This window comes from Triticum urartu, chromosome 7A (genome assembly GCF_056163025.1).
Source record: "Triticum urartu cultivar PI428250 chromosome 7A, HENAU_Tu73, whole genome shotgun sequence".
In the NCBI taxonomy this organism is placed as follows: Eukaryota; Viridiplantae; Streptophyta; class Magnoliopsida; order Poales; family Poaceae; genus Triticum; species Triticum urartu.
The window spans coordinates 695,511,939-695,531,945 of NC_141879.1; the positions used below are offsets into that span (position 1 = coordinate 695,511,939).

The following is a 20,007-nucleotide window of genomic DNA, read 5'->3' on the forward strand; positions in this document are numbered from 1 at the left end:
GCTCTATGGAGGAGGATGTGTTGGAGAGGGAGAGGGAGGCACCAAAGGCGTGGTATGAGAGGCCCTCCTTCCCCCACTATATATAGGGAGCCTAGGGGGGCGCCGGCCCTAGGAGATGCAATCTCCTAGTGGGGCGGCGGCCAAGGGAGGAATCCCTCCTCCCCAAGGCACCTAGGAGGTGCCTTCCCCTTTTAGGACTCTTCCTTTCTTGATCTCCTGGCGCATGGGCCTCTTGGGGCTGGTGCCCTTGGCCCATATAGGCCAAGGCGCACAACCCTACAGCCCATGTGGCCCCCCGGGGTAGGTGGCCCCACCCGGTGGACCCCCGGGACCCTTCCGGTGGTCCCGGTACAATACCGGTGACCCCGAAACTTGTCCCGACGGCCGAAATAGCACTTCCTATATATAATTCTTTACCTCTGGACCATTCCGGAACTCCTCGTGACGTCCGGGATCTCATCCGGGACTCTGAACAACATTCAGGTTACTGCATATACATATCCCTACAACCCTAGCGTCACCGAACCTTAAGTGTGTAGACCCTACGGGTTCGGGAGACATGTAGACATGACCGAGATCGCTCTCCGGTCAATAACCAACAGCGGGATCTGGATACCCATGTTGGCTCCCACATGCTCCTCGATGATCTCATCGGATGAACCACGATGTCGAGGATTCAAGCAACCCCGTATACAATTCTCTTTGTCAATCGGTATGCTACTTGCCCGAGATTCGATCGTCGGTATCCCAATGCCTCATTCAATCTCGTTACTGGCAAGTCACTTTACTCATGCCGTAATGCATGATCCCGTGACCAGACACTTGGTCACTTTGAGCTCATAATGATGATGCATTACCGAGTGGGCCCAGTGATACCTCTCCGTCATACGGAGTGACAAATCCCAGTCTTGATCCGTGTCAACCCAACAGACACTTTCGGAGATACCCGTAGTATACCTTTATAGTCACCCAGTTATGTTGTGACGTTTGGTACACCCAAAGCACTCCTACAGTATCCGGAAGTTGCACGATCTCATGGTCTAAGGAAAAGATACTTGACATTGGAAAAACTCTAGCAAACGAACTATACGATCTTATGCTATGTTTAGGATTGGGTCTTGTCCATCACATCATTCTCCTAATGATGTGATCTCGTTATCAATGACATCCAATGTCCATAGTTAGGAAACCATGACTATCTGTTGATCAACGAGCTAGTCAACTAGAGGCTTACTAGGGACATGTTGGTGTCTATTATTCACACATGTATTACGATTTCCGGATAACACAATTATAGCATGAATAAAGACAACTATCATGAACAAGGAAATATAATAATAATGCTTTTATTATTGCATCTAGGGCATATTTCCAACAATAACCATGGTCAAATTTTGCTGAACCGGCAACTAATGTGACATGGTAGTGTTTTGAAATAAAAAACCACAGAAGTGCTAGGTATCAAGAAATTTCAAAAAGCGGTAGTTTAATGAACCCTATCCCCAGTTGTGGTAGATTTTTTTTCCAAAAGGACCCTCTGGCAAACAGAATTGCCAAAAAAGACCACATGCCGAAAACATTGCCAAAAAGGACCCCTCACTAGTGGCGGCAGGCGGGCAGGCGATAGGTGTCACCTGCCGCCACGCCAGGAGGCGGCGGGCCCTGCCGCCACAGCAGGAGGCGGCCGCGCGGGGTATAACGTTATCTGCATATTTTCTATCACCGGGATGGAACGCGGCAGGCCTTGTGGGCCCTGCCGCCACAAGCCGAGGCGGCCGGCGCTGCTCCTGCCGCTTGCAGGCCGACAGACTCTGATGCATGGAAAGCGAGACGTGGGCCAGGCCGCCACTGCAGGGGGCGGCGACACTGTTGCTGCTGCATGCACGCCGACAACCTCACTGTTGCAGACAACGCTAATTCCCACGCGCGGGAATCCGATGCTGCAGAGGGCAGGAATCGGCGCCTTTTATTTCTTTATTCACGATGATTCTGCTGCCCATGAGCTGGCTTTTGCGTCTGCTTTGTATGCACCCGCACTGATTCCGCTGCGTTGTTGCCTAGGGACTCAACTGCCTTTTGCTTGAGCGGACGTGAGGGCACTGCGGGAATCATTCATCCAGCACTGGCTTTTGCTTCAAAGGACGCGATGGCACTGCAGAAATACACTCACTCGCTGCGGGAATCCGAGGCTGCGGTAGGTGAGTTTATCCTGTTATGCCGACACTACATGGATCCTCTTCCTTTTATATACTACTAGATGACCCATTGCGCCCATGGCGCAAAGGCCGAGAGCAAGCCAACTATTGAAAGAGTGTGCATCAAAATATGTAGACACAAAAGTAAACATATGGAAATAAGTACATATTGATGATAGATAGATGGTTGCTGATGATACATGTTTTCTAAGAAGCTTACAACGATCATTTACAATGTTATGAGCAAGGCATATAGATAGGCAGAACTACATTAGTCAGATGTATCGCTGGATGTTTAGAACGATTTCTTTGAGGCAAGTCTTCATCGCTACTGTTCTTCATGGCCTACATTGCTCAGAGTAGAAATTCCTTCGATATCATCGTCGAGGCACTAATAATACCTGTTTGTTTTCTGTATAAAAGCTTCTGATTGTAAACCTATATCGTTAAGACGATCAGCAACATATCTTATGTGTGACAAAATATGTTTCAGATTGTTGGCTTTTGGTGGGTATCTTGCTGTGAAGTATGTATCTATTATGTGGTAAAGTTCCTTCACTTCACTTAGACTACTTAAGAGCGTCATTTGCCGGTCGATCTTCAGCCTCTTTGAGTTTACTGTACACGTAGATGTATATTGATTTCCTTGGAAGTCGGTTGTCCAGTTGGTGCTTTGATGGATAGTGAATGGTTGCGTCAAGACCAACCGGCCTTGCCTTCTGTGATGGGTCACTGCGTTTGGAAGGCCAAGCTGCTACATCATAGCGTCCAGAAGGTCCTTTGTTGGGATCCTGACTTGGTCTTTTGTTGGGATCCTGACTTTTTCCATTGCGGCTGACTGATGACAGTGAAGAAGATATAGTGAGTTAGTGCAGTTGATGATTGTCTATGTGTCTATCAAATTCGAGCAAGATACACAATGTTCATAGTAACTGAATGATATGTGTTGGCTTAGCTATTTCTTTGAGAATAGCAGGGGCCTGAGCTTGCCTGAACTATAGAGTATACATGTTTTACTATTTGTCAGGCATCAAGAAAACAAGGGATTAACAGGTGTGGGTAAGTATGCACATTGTTAGTAGAAAACAAATTCCATTTACTCATTCTTGATGTTACATCATTTATGAGATCAGGTTATTGAAGCAAATATAAGGTACAATCATTCTTTTGTTTAAACATAAGGTACAATTACTTAAATGTAAATATCAGGTTATGAAAACAGGGGATCAACATGTATTCATTTTCTCACTCTTGATGTTGTAGTATTTATGGGAAGCAAATATAGGGTACAACCATACTTTTTTAAAATATAAGGTACAACCATTATTTTCTTTAAATGTAAATATCAGGTTATGAAAACAGGGATCAACATGTATAGAGGACAGTAGGCACCGAATAAGTATATAACACTGGCAATAGAAAAAGGAAAACCCGGGTTTTCCAGATTTTACTCAATCAATGATAGGTACAGGAAAATAACTAATTTGAAATGTGAATTGTGACGGAAACAATCGCACCTGTTTTTAGCAAATACAAGAGTCAATTGGTCAAGCAAATACACCTAGTGGACAATAGGCAAGTTTAAACGGACTTGGCATTAGCTAAAGGCCTTATTATAGGGCGAAGTTCATATGAACAGAATTCATAAGCTCCAACTTAAAGAACAGAATCAAGTGATTGTTCTACAGCTCCACCTAAGATTTGAAGATTAGCATACCAATCGATCAAGAAAAGCACAGGTGAGTTGCAGTTATCCTCTTCATGCTAATTTCCTACACCTTGCTTTCTCCTGCTCTTTCGTTTTGCTATGCAGATATTTTATTCGATCTCGGTGATTAGGCTCGAAAGCATGTATTTTTCACGGGAATTAAACTATGTGTGGTAAGCTCAACTAAATAGGTCCCAAGTTTTGCTTGTTTTGCTAATTTTGTAATGCACACAACTTGTTTGATGTTATGCCTACAGATTTTTAAAACAGAGTAGATCTTCCCAAACTTCGTCATGGAGATGACCTGTTTGATCATATGCCTACAAATAAAAAAATAGAGCAGATGGCATAACAAATTTTATACAACCCACACTAAACTATCCTTACAATACCTTCGCCACGCACTTATATTAATTTACTTTACTCCAACAATGACCAAGACAAAAAATATTAACCGAGCCAATACAAACAGAATCCTTTAATTTTCCTACTTAATTATCAGCAGATCAATAAGCAACCTATTAACTCTTTAATTCAGTTCTACTAAAGACCATCTAATGGAGGAATATAAGTATTGGCCCTTTGAGCTACATACAAGTATATACCTTTCCTAATGGTATACTAAATTATATTTTGACAGCTACTTGTATATATATTTACCTTTTTGCTCTTCTAATACATTTCTTTATACTATAGTCGATCAATTAAGCAACTGGTTGTCAACACAGAAATACATGATAGATGATATTTCTCCTTCACAAGGCTTTATAAGCAGAGTTGAACACAAGACCAGAGAACTTGCAGAGGGATTTACACACTATGTAATAGCAATGCTGTGATGGATTGCTTGCAGACACACTATGTAATATTTAACTTAGTTGTTAGAGTACGTAATGGGACCGTTAGTCTTAGGGTTAATTAGAGATAAGAGTCGCTTTCTTAGGGGTCAAGTAAGCCTTGCTTGGGAGTCAAGTAAACCTATTTATATAAAGAGAGATGTATCAATCTAATCAAGCAAGAATTAAGAAGGAAATCCCTTCCCTCTTGCCCGGCCGTGGGCAAAAAGGCCCCCGGCCGGCCCTCTCGCGCCCTCCTTCTAGCAGCGCCATAACAATTTGGTATCAGCTAGCTTCGGTTCGATCATGTCTTCACCGCCGGCCAACCCGTCTCTTCTGCTGCCGGTCACGACCGTCGCCCCGCTCCTGCCCGCGCCGGGATCCTCCGTCGCGCCCCCGTCGTCCTCACCCCGGAGGTGTCCGGGGCGCGGCGGGACCTAACACAGGCGGTCCAGGAGATCCACCTGTTCTTGGCCGGGTCCTATGGGCCGCACCCGGCTGCGCCGCCCATCACCGCCACCGCGCCGCCGTGGCTGCCGTGGCAGCCGCCGCACCAAGCGGCCCCCGCCGCGCTCGCCGGGCTGCTGCAGCAGCCGCTGCAGCTGCCATCCATCGCCCCGTCCTGGCTGTCGTGGCAGCCGCCGCACCAGGCGGCCTTCGCCGCGCTCGCCGGGCCACTGCAGCTGCCATCCATCGCCACCACCGCCCAGCCCTGGCTGCACTGGCAGCCGCCGCTCCTGCCGGCCTCCGCCGCGCCTGGCGCTCCGCCGCAGCAGCCGCTGCCGCTGCCCGGTGCGCCACCGCCGCAGCCGCTGCCGCAGCCACCGCCGGTTAGCTCCGGCCCCGCATCGACCGCGCCGGCGGGAGTCCCGCTCCACCAAGTCCAGTCCCCGCCATCGCCGTCACCGCTTCCGTCTTGGATCGCTACCCGCCACGTGTCGGCGGCGGTAAGGCTGCAGGCTACTGCGCGCGGCCTCCTAGCGCGTCGGCGTGTGCGGGAGATGCGTGGTCTGCAGCTGCCGCTCCTCCAAGTTTCCCTTCGCTGCGCAAACGACCTCGATCTCATCCGCTGCGCCGGGGATCTTGGGCATGCGGTTTCCCCCACGGGCAGCGGGCATGCTGTTTTCCCCACGGGCAGCGACCTCCAAGTCTGCGACATTGGCGGTTGGGGGGCGCACCCCTCCTCGTCATTCTCCATCGCAAGCCCCCCACTCTTCCCTGTGCAGTGCAGACCAACAGCCGTCCGGCAGGAAAAAGGCATGGTGTCACCGACAACAACGCTCCACGTAGCACCACTGCATTCCGTCACCGGGCGCCGCAAGGGCGCCTCTGCTGGTCACTCTTGCGACCACTTCCAGGTGGCCATACACATGCACTCCTTTTGTCCAGATGGTGTCCATGGGATCCAGGTGGCTGTACACGTGCACGTCCGACGTGCGGATGGTATCCACTTTTTGTTAAGAGGTCCAAAATAAATCGTCCCAGTCCATTTTAGGTTGAGAATAATAAAACAAGCCGAGATGTAAAAGGCTTGTTTTTAGGTGTTAGGTTTGGGTTGCGTCGAGTCATGGTTATAAGTTGGTTAGGCTGCAGCTTGAGGACAAGCTGCATGTCCAGGTGGAATGTAGTGTTAGAGTACGTAATGGGCCTAATGGGCCCGTTAGTCTTAGGGTTAATTAGAGATAAGAGTCGCTTTCTTAGGGGTCAAGTAAGCCTTGCTTGGGAGTCAAGTAAACCTCTTTATATAAAGAGAGGAGATGTATCAATCTAATCAAGCAAGAATTAAGAAGAAAATCCCTTCCCTCTTGCCCGGCCGTGGGCAAAAAGGCCCCCGGCCGGCCCTCTCGCGCCCTCCTTCTAGCAGCGCCATAACATTAGTACACATATCATCAACACAATTTAGAGAATGGCGGTGCTCCTTTCATAATGTGGCTATCATTTGAGCCGGAGGAATAATGAAAGTGAAAAAAGAAGATAGTGTGTGAAGAAAACATCCTCGATAAAACCAACAAACCAGCAGCAATTTATGTTATAAGTTTATGCACAATTGTTTTCTATCTTGGTTTTGTTCAATGGAAGCCATGCGACACTTAAACCTATTCATGGTAGCGGTCATCGTCTCCTACTAAGGTGCCAAAAAATCAGGAAAGCCTAAAATATTGAAGGTTAAAACTTCTTTCATATTCCCGAAAAGTTAATCTAATGTCATTAGCATGCTTGATATATTCAGTTATGTTATGATTATCTTAAGACACAACATATTTTCCCACTGGCTTCGATGACACGCAACTTAGGAGCTATAAAACATTTGGGACAATTGCAAAAAAGATGCAATATTCAATCGAAGGAGAAATAATGTTACTACGAAATCATCAGTCTCGCTACATAAATTGGTTCCGAGATAAAAGAACATATCACATTCTATGGGCCACATATTATGTACAGATGGACATCTACATACAATATTGAGTAGAAAGAAATGTAGATGCAAGGAGAGGATATATATATATGGTTCAGTATGCAACATCAAGATTCAGTACATAGCAGAACATATATAGGCGCGGTTCTTTAAGGGTGCGCCTGCATATTTTTTGTGGTCTTTGATTAGTGCAATGCTAACTAAAATAATAAAACATGCTACTTTAGATAACGCGACGAAATATGAACCTTAGGACACCTAAAAAATGAGGTAGCATATCCTACTGTGAAGCATTTGACTATCGATGAAATGCTTTTGATTAGAATATGAACTTTTCAAATGCACCGCCTACTCTGATTTGCAATGTTCTAAACCTAAGAATATAAGGAATTATGCATGAAGTTTAATACTGACGATATAGAGAGAAAATGGACATGTGGGAGGTTACTGAATAACGAGTCAAGAATCGATATTTGCATGGAAGTATGGATTGAGAAATCTGAAACCTGAGCAAGAAGGTCCATGCTTTAACATGTAAAATAAAGAAGAAGAGAACATCTCGACAAATACAACTTGTCCTTCCGCTGCTTATCCTCTGATTTATGCATATGCATCCAGTTATATAATCAAGTTATATAATCAACCTGTACCAAAGTAAAATCATATGCTTGAGATAACTTGGCAGAGTATAAACAGAGAAGAATTCAAATGTACAACATAGGTCTCTCTCATGAAAGATGGGTGCTTGCATCCAAATCTTCCTCGCGACTTATTTATGCCACCACAAAATTCTTTCAAGAAAACATGAGGCTGTTATGATTTAAACTGATTTATGCCATCACAACATTCTGGTGGCCCTCGGGGTATCCCACTCGTCTGGCTTCGTATTTTATCTAGCTTCGCCAATGAGGAAACGAGAAAAAGACATCTGTTTGCCTATTTGTTGTGGCTCCTCGGGACTCTGTTTCCAAATTCACATGGGGACGTAGTTGTCCCTGGTCTCATCTACATTGCAGAGAATATGGTAGATGAACCTTTACCTGAGCAGCCAAAATACAGCTTCGGTTCTGCCATACTATCTCATACATACAGAGGCTTGTGTGATGCCACACAAAAAACCTCTTTCGCACAAAAAGCTCCATTACTTTGTGTCGCCTACGAGTTTCTACAGTTGTGGTCCTGGGAATACCTCCCTGTAGGACGACCTCGTATAGTACAACCCGTACACCAATACGACTTTAGCGAGGGTGGCAGTGCAACTATGGCCACCAGGTGGATAAAGGCACGGAAACGTTAGTCTCTAGATATTGCGAAAAATTGTTACCCTATGTACCACCAGCAGTTTAAGATACTTGATGAGGCAGAAGTCACATGGAACCCGTGGACTCAGGACCAGCTACAAATGGTCTTTGATGCTCTACAAATGGTCTTTGATGCTCGACCCTTCACACCAGGCATCTTGAGCGATAGTGCATTCTGGCTGACTCGCTGCAACTTATTGTTCCTCTGGTGTGTTGAGCCTTACAACCCAGAGCGTGTAATGAGACAGTTTGGTCTCTATCAAAAAATTCCACCACCTTTTTCCAAGATGTATCAATGAGGAAACCCATAAGTAAGATGTGACCTCCTTAAATAGTTAGTGTCTTTTTTAATTTACTAAACTCACACTTTGTTACATAATTTGCAAGCTAACCAATATGGGCAGGGGTTGGAGTTTATACAATTGGAGGGAACAGAACATTCAATGGGTACACAAGTGAGAAAATGAAGCGCTAGCAGATATAGTGCATCAACTTAGGTATATTTTATTACGATGATCATACGATGCGTGAAGATGCTTTGCTTTCATCACAACGGTTTATTTAATTATTTAATTTTGCAGATTGTACGATGGAAGTACAGATCAAGCGTACAAGTAGTGGTACTGCATGAACACACGTGCTAGCCTGGCCAGTCAGCCAGCTACTATACTAACACATCTCACGCAGGAGGAGCAGGCGCGGAGACATAATGAACTGCATGCAGCTTACTATCGTGACCAAATGGTAATCACTTGTAACTTTTTTAGGTCCATCATTTCATAATAATTTGAACTAAATAACATTCAAATATTGTTCAGCTTGAAAGTTGCAACGAAGTAGGGCAGATGGCTACGGATAGCATGCCGGCCCAGGGCCCAGCTCGCAAGTCATTCTAGAAACGTTTTCAACAATACATGGCAACAAAGTTTAGATGCGGTAGAGGCGACGCCGTTGTCACTGGAGCGTACAACATGCCAGTAGCGAGGTCAGCCAGACCGAGTGCGGCGCCGTCGTCCAGACCGAGCGGGTGCGTACGAGCCATGGGCAGTGGGGGAGGGTATGAGTACTAGAACGACATTGCCACGACATGACTCATCTCTGCCACTGCATCACTCTTCTTCGGTGCAGCTTCGTCAGGGGCAGACATCTCAGGACCATGGCATGGGCTTCGATTCGATGCCCGAGCAGACTCTTTCCCTTAACCCATATGCGTACACAGGATATGAGTGAGGGATCTCAGTCGTATCTCTCCATGCGAGGGATCTCCATGCCCGAGGAGACTCGTGTACCAGATTTAAATCAGCACCGCGTACAATGGCCAGACAATACAGACGAGGGATCTGATCAGGTAGTCATGTTTACATTTTAATGCATTTACAATGATATCATATATTATCCTCTAACAGTTTGTTTACAATGTTTCTATGTGCAAGACATACCTGATGTTAATTGGGGCGATGAGAACACCCAACATGGCGTCAACACAGGCGTCCGGGGAGCATCACATGATCATGGCGACACGGTTACATCATTAGTTACAGAGTTCTTCGGAGGGGACGTTATTGGCCCATCTTTTATCCCCGCGGAGTCACAACCATACGCCTATAGTTACGCTTCAGGTTCGCAACAAGGATTCCAGACTCCACCACCTACGCAGGAGTCGCAGACACATGAAGCCAAATTGGAGTACGACCGCGGTCTTCGTGTAACTCGGCCACCTAATCGCTTGTCGCCTTCCGGTCGTAAGGAAAGGCCAGGTGGTCGTCGTAAAGTAGGGTGATTCATCTATCCACGTGCGCGACCCATTGTATATACATATGTCAGTATCAGACTTTTCGATTTGAACATCTATGTATGCTGAAATAAAAATGCACCAGTCAGGAACAATTTTTCCCGCCTATATCTCCCGCCATACTATCCCGCTCCACTCTTTGGCTTATGTTAGGCCGAAATGAATTTTTTTTTTCTAAATTTTGACTGTTGAATACTGTGCAACCATTGCCCATCTTAGACATTGAAAAAATATATTTTCGGGCAACCCTTTCCCCTCAATATTTTCCCGCCAACGCTTTCCCTCCATATGTTTCCGCCACCCGTTTCCCGCCAACCCCTTCCCGCCATATCTTCTTGCCACCCGTTTCCCGCCAACCCCTTCCCGCCATATGTTTCCGCCAACCCTTTCCCGCCATACTGTAGTCGTTCTTTCCCGCCATTTTCTCCTCTCTACCTATAAACCCCCCTTCAGACGGAGGTGGATAAGCATTCGAGTGTAGTGTAGTCGAGATGTCCCATTATCCTTTCGATCGTTGTTTTCACCCTGGGATGAGCAGGACTCTTCTGAGGCTAGCTACCGATTTCAGGATGGACAATAGGATAGTTCCATGGGACGAACTCACCGGTAGTGACACCATAATGAATGAGTTAGCTCACCAATTACGTAGGTCTGGTGGCCTGAAAGGACCTATGAGAAGGTACGTAAAGAACTTCTTAGGTTACATGCAAGGTGGAAGAAGTTAGTGGAGCCGAAGAGTGAAACTTTCAGAAGGACTGCAGAAAAGCCTCCATATTTATGGATTGAGGAGAGCGAGGACGAAGATGATATCTTCATGCCGCCACTTCCGGGTTCTGCATCATCCAAGGGCAAGAGTTCTGCATCGTCTAAGGGCAAGAGTACTGCATCCTCGAATGGCAAGAGTTATGCATCGTCCAAGGGTAAGAGTTCTGCATCCTCGAAGGGCAAGAGTTCTGCATCGGCGGAGGATGACGATGATGCCTTCATGTAGTTTTTAAGCTGTATTCCAGTTCTACCATTTAATTCAAATGTACTTGCATTATTAGTTTGTACTCTCTTATTGTAGGGCATTATGTTCTATCTTAATTTCATTCTGTAGTTGTTGCACGATGTTCGATATTAGTGGAGGGCAAGAAAATGCCACTACTTTATTCTAAAACTATACTTTTTTCCATTACGACACGGTACAACTGAAAATAAGATACATCGTAGAATTGAAATAAAGCTACATTTAACTACTGAAATAAAGCTACATTAAACTGCAGAAATAAAGATACAAATGATTGCGAAATTTAAAATACTACCACAGGAATCTACTGAGTCCAGCGTGGATATTTTCCTTTTCCATCGCCAGCTTCTTCTGCTACCTTGGCCTCACGAGCCCTTTCTTTCTTTCTCTACCTCTCCGCCTCACAAGCCTCCTTTCGCTGTCGTTCCTGCTCCTCCATGCGACGAGCCTTTTCCCTGTTTTTCTTTCCTAAATCCTGAAAAAAACGGTGTTGCTCCGCATAATATTCTTTTAACTCTCTCTCTTGCTCTGCTTTCTCCTCAGCTTCTGCCTTCTCGCGTCGCTCTTCCACATAGAAACTATTCCACGCACGGCGACTTCTTTCACGAATCTCAGTTACTGCCCAAGCCGGCATCTCCGTGTCAATCCAACGATAGTACAGGCACAGAGGCGGAGGAGACTACAACAAGAAACAAGAATGTTATTAAAGAATCTATCAAAATACCAACAATATCTATTTGTGATGGTTAAAGCATACCGGAGGCTTGTCGTACTCTGAAATAGCTATGGGTGGATCTTCCTCATAATTGGCGCACATGAAAAACTTCATGCCCAACCAATCTGAAAAATCCGTAACCTCCTTCACCTTGCAAAGATCACCACACCAACACCGCAGGACTGCCAGCCCCGGAGGCAAACTTGCATTCTTCATTTTCCTCGGCCTAATGCTTTGATCCGAGCAAGGCAAACTCATACCGACTGAAGAAATGTGTTACACACTTTTCGCAGTGGCGATTTCAAGGATGGCTGGACGAGAGCCTCGGTGTCTCCTTTTATAAGCTAAGACGATAAATGATGGCGAGAAAATAAAGCGGGAAATTTTAGGATCCCTGTAGTGTCGGCACAATAGGTTCCCGCAGCCTCGGATTCCCGCAGCGAGTGAGTGATTCCCACAGTGCCGTCGCATCCGTTGAAGAAAGCCGGAGTGATTCCCGCCCGTCAAAGTCATTGTCGTCTGCGCGCGTAGGAATGAGCGCCGTTTGCAACAGGGAAAATCGCCCTAAATCACGCGCGTGGGAATGAGCGCATGCAAAGCAACAAGGAATCACGCACGGCCTGTCTGCGTCCGTTGTCGCGTCTACCAGAGATGCCGCCTGCTCCCGTGGCGGCCTGGCTCACACCTCGGCCCGCGCGTAGCAGGGGCTGTCGGCCAGGGAAGCGGCAGCCGCAGCGCCCGCCGCCTCGCCCGGTGGCGGCCTGGCCCACAACGCCTGGCCCGTTCCATCCCGACTGCTGGCGCTGTGCACAAACCCTTATACCCCGCGCTGCCGCCTCCTGTTGTGGCGGCAGGGCCCACCGCCTCCTGGCGTGGCGGCAGGTGCCACGTGTCGCCTGCCGTGCCTGCCGCCACTAGTGAGGGGGTCCTTTTTGACAATTTTATCCGCAGGTAGTCCTTTTTGGCAATAGCGTTCGGCCGGGGGTCCTTTTGGACAAAAAATCGTTGTGGTAGTCTTATCCTGTTTACTCGAAATATCACATATATGAAACTAGCATTTTCTTTCTTTACTTCTTGATCAGGTGCATGTGTGTGCGTGTGCAACTGCATCGAACCAAAGGAAATGTCCGGATTGTTAGCGCCGCTTCTCGTAGCGCCCGTCTTCTTTTTCTTCACAATTCTCTCTCCGGTAGTTCGGCTCAAGAACACACACACACACTTCACCAGGGAGAAATAACTTTGGCTTTGCAAAGAGACACCTTGGTGGCTACAGAGACTACATTGTGGCTGCTGCCCTCACGGCCGCATTTCTCATTCTTATTCTCAATTTAAATAGGCAGTACAAGATAACGACTCACACATCTCCTGATCCTATACTTACGCCAAGACCATGCATCCCTGAAATCTCTTCATGGTGCACAAGACTCGGCTAGCACGCACACGTACAGACCTTGTGACCAGGGACCCTTGTGACCTCAGGAAGCAAAAATAGTATACAGCATAGTGCCCGCCATGCACACAGGTGTTCAGTTCATGTAAAATTTTCAGATTATTTGGCCAAAGAAAAGACCAGGTAACAAATAGTACAGCATAGTGCCGGCCGCCGTGTCACTCACGCGCAAACGTCCGAGGGTGTTGATCCCCACCAGATTGCTCACATGCATGAACATGCACATCTCGCAGAGGCCATGACGGCGCAGCCCTGCCATCCTGCTACTGCACCTAGATCCCATGACTATGCCTTGCATTGACGGCGGCCGCATCGACGGGCCACATTGCTCCTATAGTAAGAGATGATGAGATGATCACGTACCAAGTTCTTTACCCAAAATCACCATATTTAGGGTTAGGGTAACACCTTGGTATCAGATTTTAGGTAGGGCACAAAAAAACACAAAAAATATGCTTAATCCGTAACGGAGAACACTGATTGTCCGATTTGCTCGCGAAAACAACGAAACTGACAGGTTTGGCCCACCTGTCGGGCTGACATGGCATGCCTGTGTGGACAAATACGCCGAGGGGAACATGGGTCCCACATGTCAATGACCCAACCTCTCCTTTTTTTCATTTTTCTTTTTAATTTCTACCTCCACTTTCGCATGGGCATTTCATCAAACAGGTTCTGGACGTGCCCGCTGCCTCCTGGGCAGAACCAACGATGTTATGGAGGAGCTTCGTACATGCCGGAGTCGGCGGCCGCGGAGGCACCACCGCGCACGTCACGCCATTCAAGGTCGGCCGCGCCCATCGAGGTGGTCCTTCCCCCTCCGCCGCAGCGACCTCGTCGCGGTCACCATCCTGCCACCGTCCACCATCATGCGCCCACGCGCCTGAGCTCTGGGAGGTGGTGTCAGGGGTTCATGGGGAACAACGGCTGCTCGTCCACCTCTCCATGGAGCTCCATCTACACTCTTCTACATGCTGCAAGATGGAGGCTGCCAGAAGCGTAGTCTTCGATAGGATTAGCTATCCCCCTCTTATTCTGGCATTCTGCAGTTCAGTCCACCGATATGGCCCCTTTACACATATACCCATGCATATGTAGTGTAGATCCTTGCTTGCGAGTATTTTGGATGAGTACTCACGGTTGCTTTTCTTCTCCTTTTCCCCCTTTTCCTTTCTTCCTGGTTGTCGCAACCAGATGCTGGAGCCCAGGAGCCAGACGCCACCGTCGACGACGACTCCTACTACACCGGAGGTGCCTACTACTACGTTCAGGCCGTTGACGACGACCAGGAGTAGTTTAGGAGGATCCCAGGCTGGAGGCATGCGCCTCTTTCGATCTGTATCCCAGTTTGTGCTAGCCATCTTATGGCAACTTGTTTAACTTATGTCTGTACTCAGATATTGTTGCTTCCGCTGACTCGTCTATAATCGAGCACTTGTATTCGAGCCCTCGAGGCCCCTGGCTTGTATTATGATACTTGTATGACTTATTTATATTTTTAGAGTTGTGTTGTGATATCTTCCCGTGAGTCCCTGATCTTGATTGTACACGTTTGCGTGCATGATTAGTGTATGATTGAATCGGGGGTGTCACAACACTATTGTGCTGCACCAAGGCTAGAGCTCTCGGAGAGAAGATAAGATAACACTGGGCATTACCAAAATAACCTCTACTTGTTGCACATGATCCGGATTCGCTATTACATGCTTTAAGCCAATGTTCTGGACACATGTGAGAAAAAATGCTTCTAGTTCTATGGCGGTCATGGCATCGTAGGGATGATATTGTGCATAATAAAGGGGAAGCAAAGATTTTGGACTGTCCTTTTTCTGAAGAATTACTAGGAAGCGTTGAACTCTGAAGCCCCAACTGAAAGTGATGTCAAAGAAATTACATGTAACTGAGATGAAGTTGTCACCACATCAAAACATGCAGCCAAAATGGCAATGGTATAGGCCACAAGGAGCTTGTATTAAACTGAACGTCGTTGTATCTTATGTATCACTTTTGGGGTCTGCGTGGGCAGGTGCGAACGCAGGCAATAGTGCGGGATCGATTGTGTATTCTGTAAGCTGTCATCTTCAGGCATGCGATGATACAGAGGAAGTGGAGGCCAAATGCCCTAGTGATTGGACTCAAGTATTTGAGAAATATAAATAAAGGACATGTGCACGTTGAGTCGAACTGTGCTGCTGCTGCGACTGCTTTGAATTCTGAAGATAGAAACATCGCCAAGCGGTGGGCTAAATATGAAGAGACTTGGGTATAGGCACTCTGGTGTCTGGCTCCGATGATGTCTCTTGATGCTGTTTTTGTCTGGTCCCTATCCCCAAGTTCTAGTGCCTCTTTTTTCTCGTTTCTTTTTCTTTTTTGGGTTTTATTTTGGTTTTCCCTGATTAACCAATAATGTTAGGTTTTAGGGTCCAGATTTTCTTATAAACTGGACCAACTCTCTTCTTCTTATGAGAACCCCCTGCCCCTCTCGAGGTGTTCTCGAAAAAATATGAAGAGGCTAAAAGCCAAAGCCTATACATGACTTCAGTCTATGTGAGCTGAGTAAAATTAAAAGAGAGAGTAATGTGGCTGCACATGAGTTGGCTGGTCATGCCAGAATTCGTGGGAATTTTTTTCTGCCAAAAAAAGTGCCACCAGGTATCCTTCATGTAATTGAGAATGATTGTACTCTTACCATGAGTGAATGAATGAGCTTTCTTTTTCCTAAAAAAAGGTTAGACGTTTTTTGACATGGAGGAAGTACTCCCTCCATCCCACAATATAAAATGTTTTTCAAGCTCAAACAGCTTGTGAAAAGATCTTATATTATGAAACGAAGGAAGTACTTAATAACACCAAAAAAAAATACTCAAAGAGGGTGGGGAGGTGCTGCGCCTGGTTGCCGCCGTACGGCCGGGCTGCACATCTCCATCTGAACAGTCAGGTTGTTGAATTTTCAACGAAATAATTGCCTCTTATCAAATGTATACCCAGGCCACCGGCCGTACTACAACTGTTATTGGCCAAAACAAGAAACCGCCGCTAATGATCACCCACATCCACATCAGCCACTTATTACATCAGTCTCCATTTCTTTTCTTCAAAAAAAGAAAAACCTAACCACCATTTATGCGCTGGTACCGATCGAGAACCGACGGGAAATATCCGGCCACCATTTATGCTCTATCATTATATTTATGACAAGATGGCTGCTGCTACTGGTAACAAGTGGTGTACAACGTTCGAACGGCCCATCATAACTCTCACAATTATTTTGAAACGTCCAGCCGCCCGGCCGACATGTGATGTGGAAAAGTCGAATGCCACCGTGTCTGACGTTTGTCTATAAATAACATGCGCGAAATGAACTAGACGGCAGTTACCGTCCATTGGTTGCATATTTTGACTTGTATATGCAACAAATTCTGGTTCTATTTGAGCACAATTTTCTTTAGCATATGCAACAATGTCACTTTACCAACTGTACACCAGTTAGTAGAACGCCAAGCAATCGATGGACCCCCAAGTGCAAGACTTGCTGCCACCTGCCAGCGCTAACTTCCCAATGGGATGAGAAACCAATGTATCCATAGAGGTAACTAGATGATACCATGCACGTTGTTGTGAAATATTTTGCAATACATTTCAGTGCAATTATTTTTTAAAGCAATATCATGATATATTTATGGTAGCGAAATCTACATGGTACAGATACATGAGCTGCCTACATCGATTACAAAATAAAGTCTTAAAGAAACGAACCAATCTTCAAGATCTTCAAACTCTTTCTTCTTTCATAACACAAAATAAAGTCTTAAAGAAACGAGCAAATCTTCAAGATCTTCAAACTCTTTCTTCTTTCATGACACAAATCTTGTACTTTTCTTAATGCAACTGAAAGAAGAAAACAAAGGTATCAAACCATAGACCTGTAAATACCGATGAGGATAATTTTAGAGTTTTTTTTGTGGTACATCATACTACCAAATATAATGTGCAGTATTAAATTGATCGAATGGTTGAAAATGATCCGTCGCAATTATGTTCAAGGACATATTGGTAATTTCCTATTAGGGATAGATTTGTCCTTTCAAAGGATTAATCATAATGATTGTTCTGATTACTTACAATAATCACAACAAACAACCCTACGGGCCTCTGTCCCCAACATCCACCTTGGTTTTCCTTCTAATTCTAATTCTCTCCACGTCCTGGTTTTCAGATGGGCGGGGCCCAACATCCACCCTTAATCCAATCAGAACCTGCCAAGTCGGAGTTACTCTGTAAAACCCCGTAATAAGCACGTGAATGTAGGATTGTTGCGTGCCCCCCCCCCCCCCCCACCCCTGATTGTGCGATGTTGTCTAATTAGTCATATGAATGCATGTTTTTTTAGACAAACTCGTGAAGCTTTATTAGATCATCACAACGTTTACAAGGACGAAAAAGAAGATCATCGGGCTGACCTAACCAAGAATGGCAGCCAGCCCCTTAAAGTTAAAGTATGCTTCGCTAAATTGTGAGCCTCGTAGTTCAAGCTCCTACTTAATCCACGTATATACATACTTGCCCCCCCCACCCCCTGTCTCAGTGTTAAGTTTACAAAAAGGAATAAGGCCCATGTGACGCCCACTAGCAGTCAGCTTGGGCTATTGGCTCAAGTCTCCTCCTGGCCTGGGTGTTGCGTTCTCCTGTGATTAGTCTATACCCAAAATCACTAATTGAGGAGTACTCCTTCCGAAGATCAATCCCATCTCTTTAAATTGCGACAAGTGGTGCACTGCATGCGCACCACTTGTTGCAACCTGGGTATTTTCCCTTTTTCATAGATCCATTTATTCAAAACATTTTATATCTTAAATTGTGCATCCAAATATCGAACTGTTTTCACAATTGGATTGCGCGCGTCAAGATCTTCAAATTTAGATCCCATGTTGACAGGTTTTGACGAACTTTTTCAACAAAAAAGGGGAAAAACCCCCGAAGTGGGAGCGCTTTTTTTCGTTTTCGAAAGAGGCACGACTGTGCCTCTCGCGGAAGGAAATCCGTGCCTCCACGAGAAGTAGACCCGTGCCTCTCGCGGAAGGAAAAAAAGAAAACGCATTTTTTTTGCTTCCGAGAGGCGCGACCGTGCCTCCCTCGAAAGCAAATATGTGCCTCTCGCGGAAGAAAAAATACACTTTTTTTCCTGTTTCCGATAGGCACGGCCGTGCCTCTCGCTTAAGCAAATCTGTGCCTGTCGCGGAAACAAAACCATGCCTCACGTGGAAGGAAAAAATAGAAAACGGTTGTTTTTTCCGTTTCCAAGAGGCACGGCCATGCCTCTCGCTAAAGAAAAACCGTCCCTCTCACCGAAGTAAAAACGTGCTTCTCTTGGATGGAAAAAGAAAGAAAACAAGTTTTTTCTTTGTTTTCGAGAAGCTCGCGAAAATAAAACTGTGCCTCTCGTGAAGGAATAAAAGGAAAACGCATTTTTCACGCAAAAATATTGATTATTTCGTTCAAAAACTAAAAAAGACCGGTGGAAAACCAAAAACCCAAAAATAACCGAAGAAAAACCATATAAAAGCAGAAAACGCGTGCGGGAAAATAGAAAAAATCTGGAGGGAGCACCCAGAGCATGACATGTGGCGGCGGCTGAGAGCGCCCCAAGTGGCGTGCTCTCAGCGCACTCCCAAGTGATCATTGGGAGTCTTCCGAAGGAGCGCTCGTCAACTAGTTGCTCAACTATGTACGCGGATTAGTATGCACAAATTATCCGCCTCCGTTCCGTGCCGTAGCCCGCCCGGCCGCCTCTACTCTCCCTGCCCTGCTGCTCTCGATCCTATTCTTACGATGACGGCGCGGCACAACCTTCTTCCCTTGTCAAATCTTCTGGATCCAACCAACGGGAACTAGCCAAGGACACAAGGTTTAACACGTCACTACATCACACCATCTAGTAATCTCAATTGCCATCTTTTATCGTTGTTCAATTTATACATCAGCCTTTTGTTGTTTACTTGTTTTTGTTGTGTGATTTGTGATGGTATGGTTCCATGAAGAGTTCTTATCTTGTACTATCCTGGAAATAATCATGATCATGATGCAAATTATCTTATATGAGTTCATATTTGTGATGCAATTTTTTCCTATGTCGAACAGCTAATTGAGAGATTACAATTCCATAGATGCGAAGAGAAAAGTGCCATCAAATGCCGCTATGATTTATTCTTTTTTAAGCTTGATTCTTCAAGTTCTCAACCTACTGAATTGTTAACGACGCTGATGCACAAATTACAAATCCCAGTCGAATTGACACTCAAGTTGAGAATATGCCGGACATGGTAAAAGTTTGCAGAACAAGAAAACAACATAACCACAACTTATATGTAAGACCTAATAAACATTGTCAAAATGGAGCTACCACCGGACAAGCAAGATGAAGCTCAACATTTCTATATACACCTGAGGGACCATATCAGCCACAAAGTTCCCCTAAACATTGTAACTATTTATTTATCAGTTAAGCACCGCCAAATGGGAGACGGATGACTTCGGTATTGCATGATCGTATACGTTGAAAAGAATTAGCAGGTAAGTCTCTTC

At 45.8% G+C, this 20,007-nt stretch overlaps 1 pseudogene; it reads right to left on the reverse strand.

Annotated features, from left to right (window-relative positions):
* Positions 1-11,564: 11,564 nt before the first annotated feature.
* On the reverse strand, positions 11,565-12,233 carry LOC147961654 (uncharacterized; annotated as a pseudogene).
* Between the last annotated feature and the right edge of the window lie 7,774 nt (positions 12,234-20,007).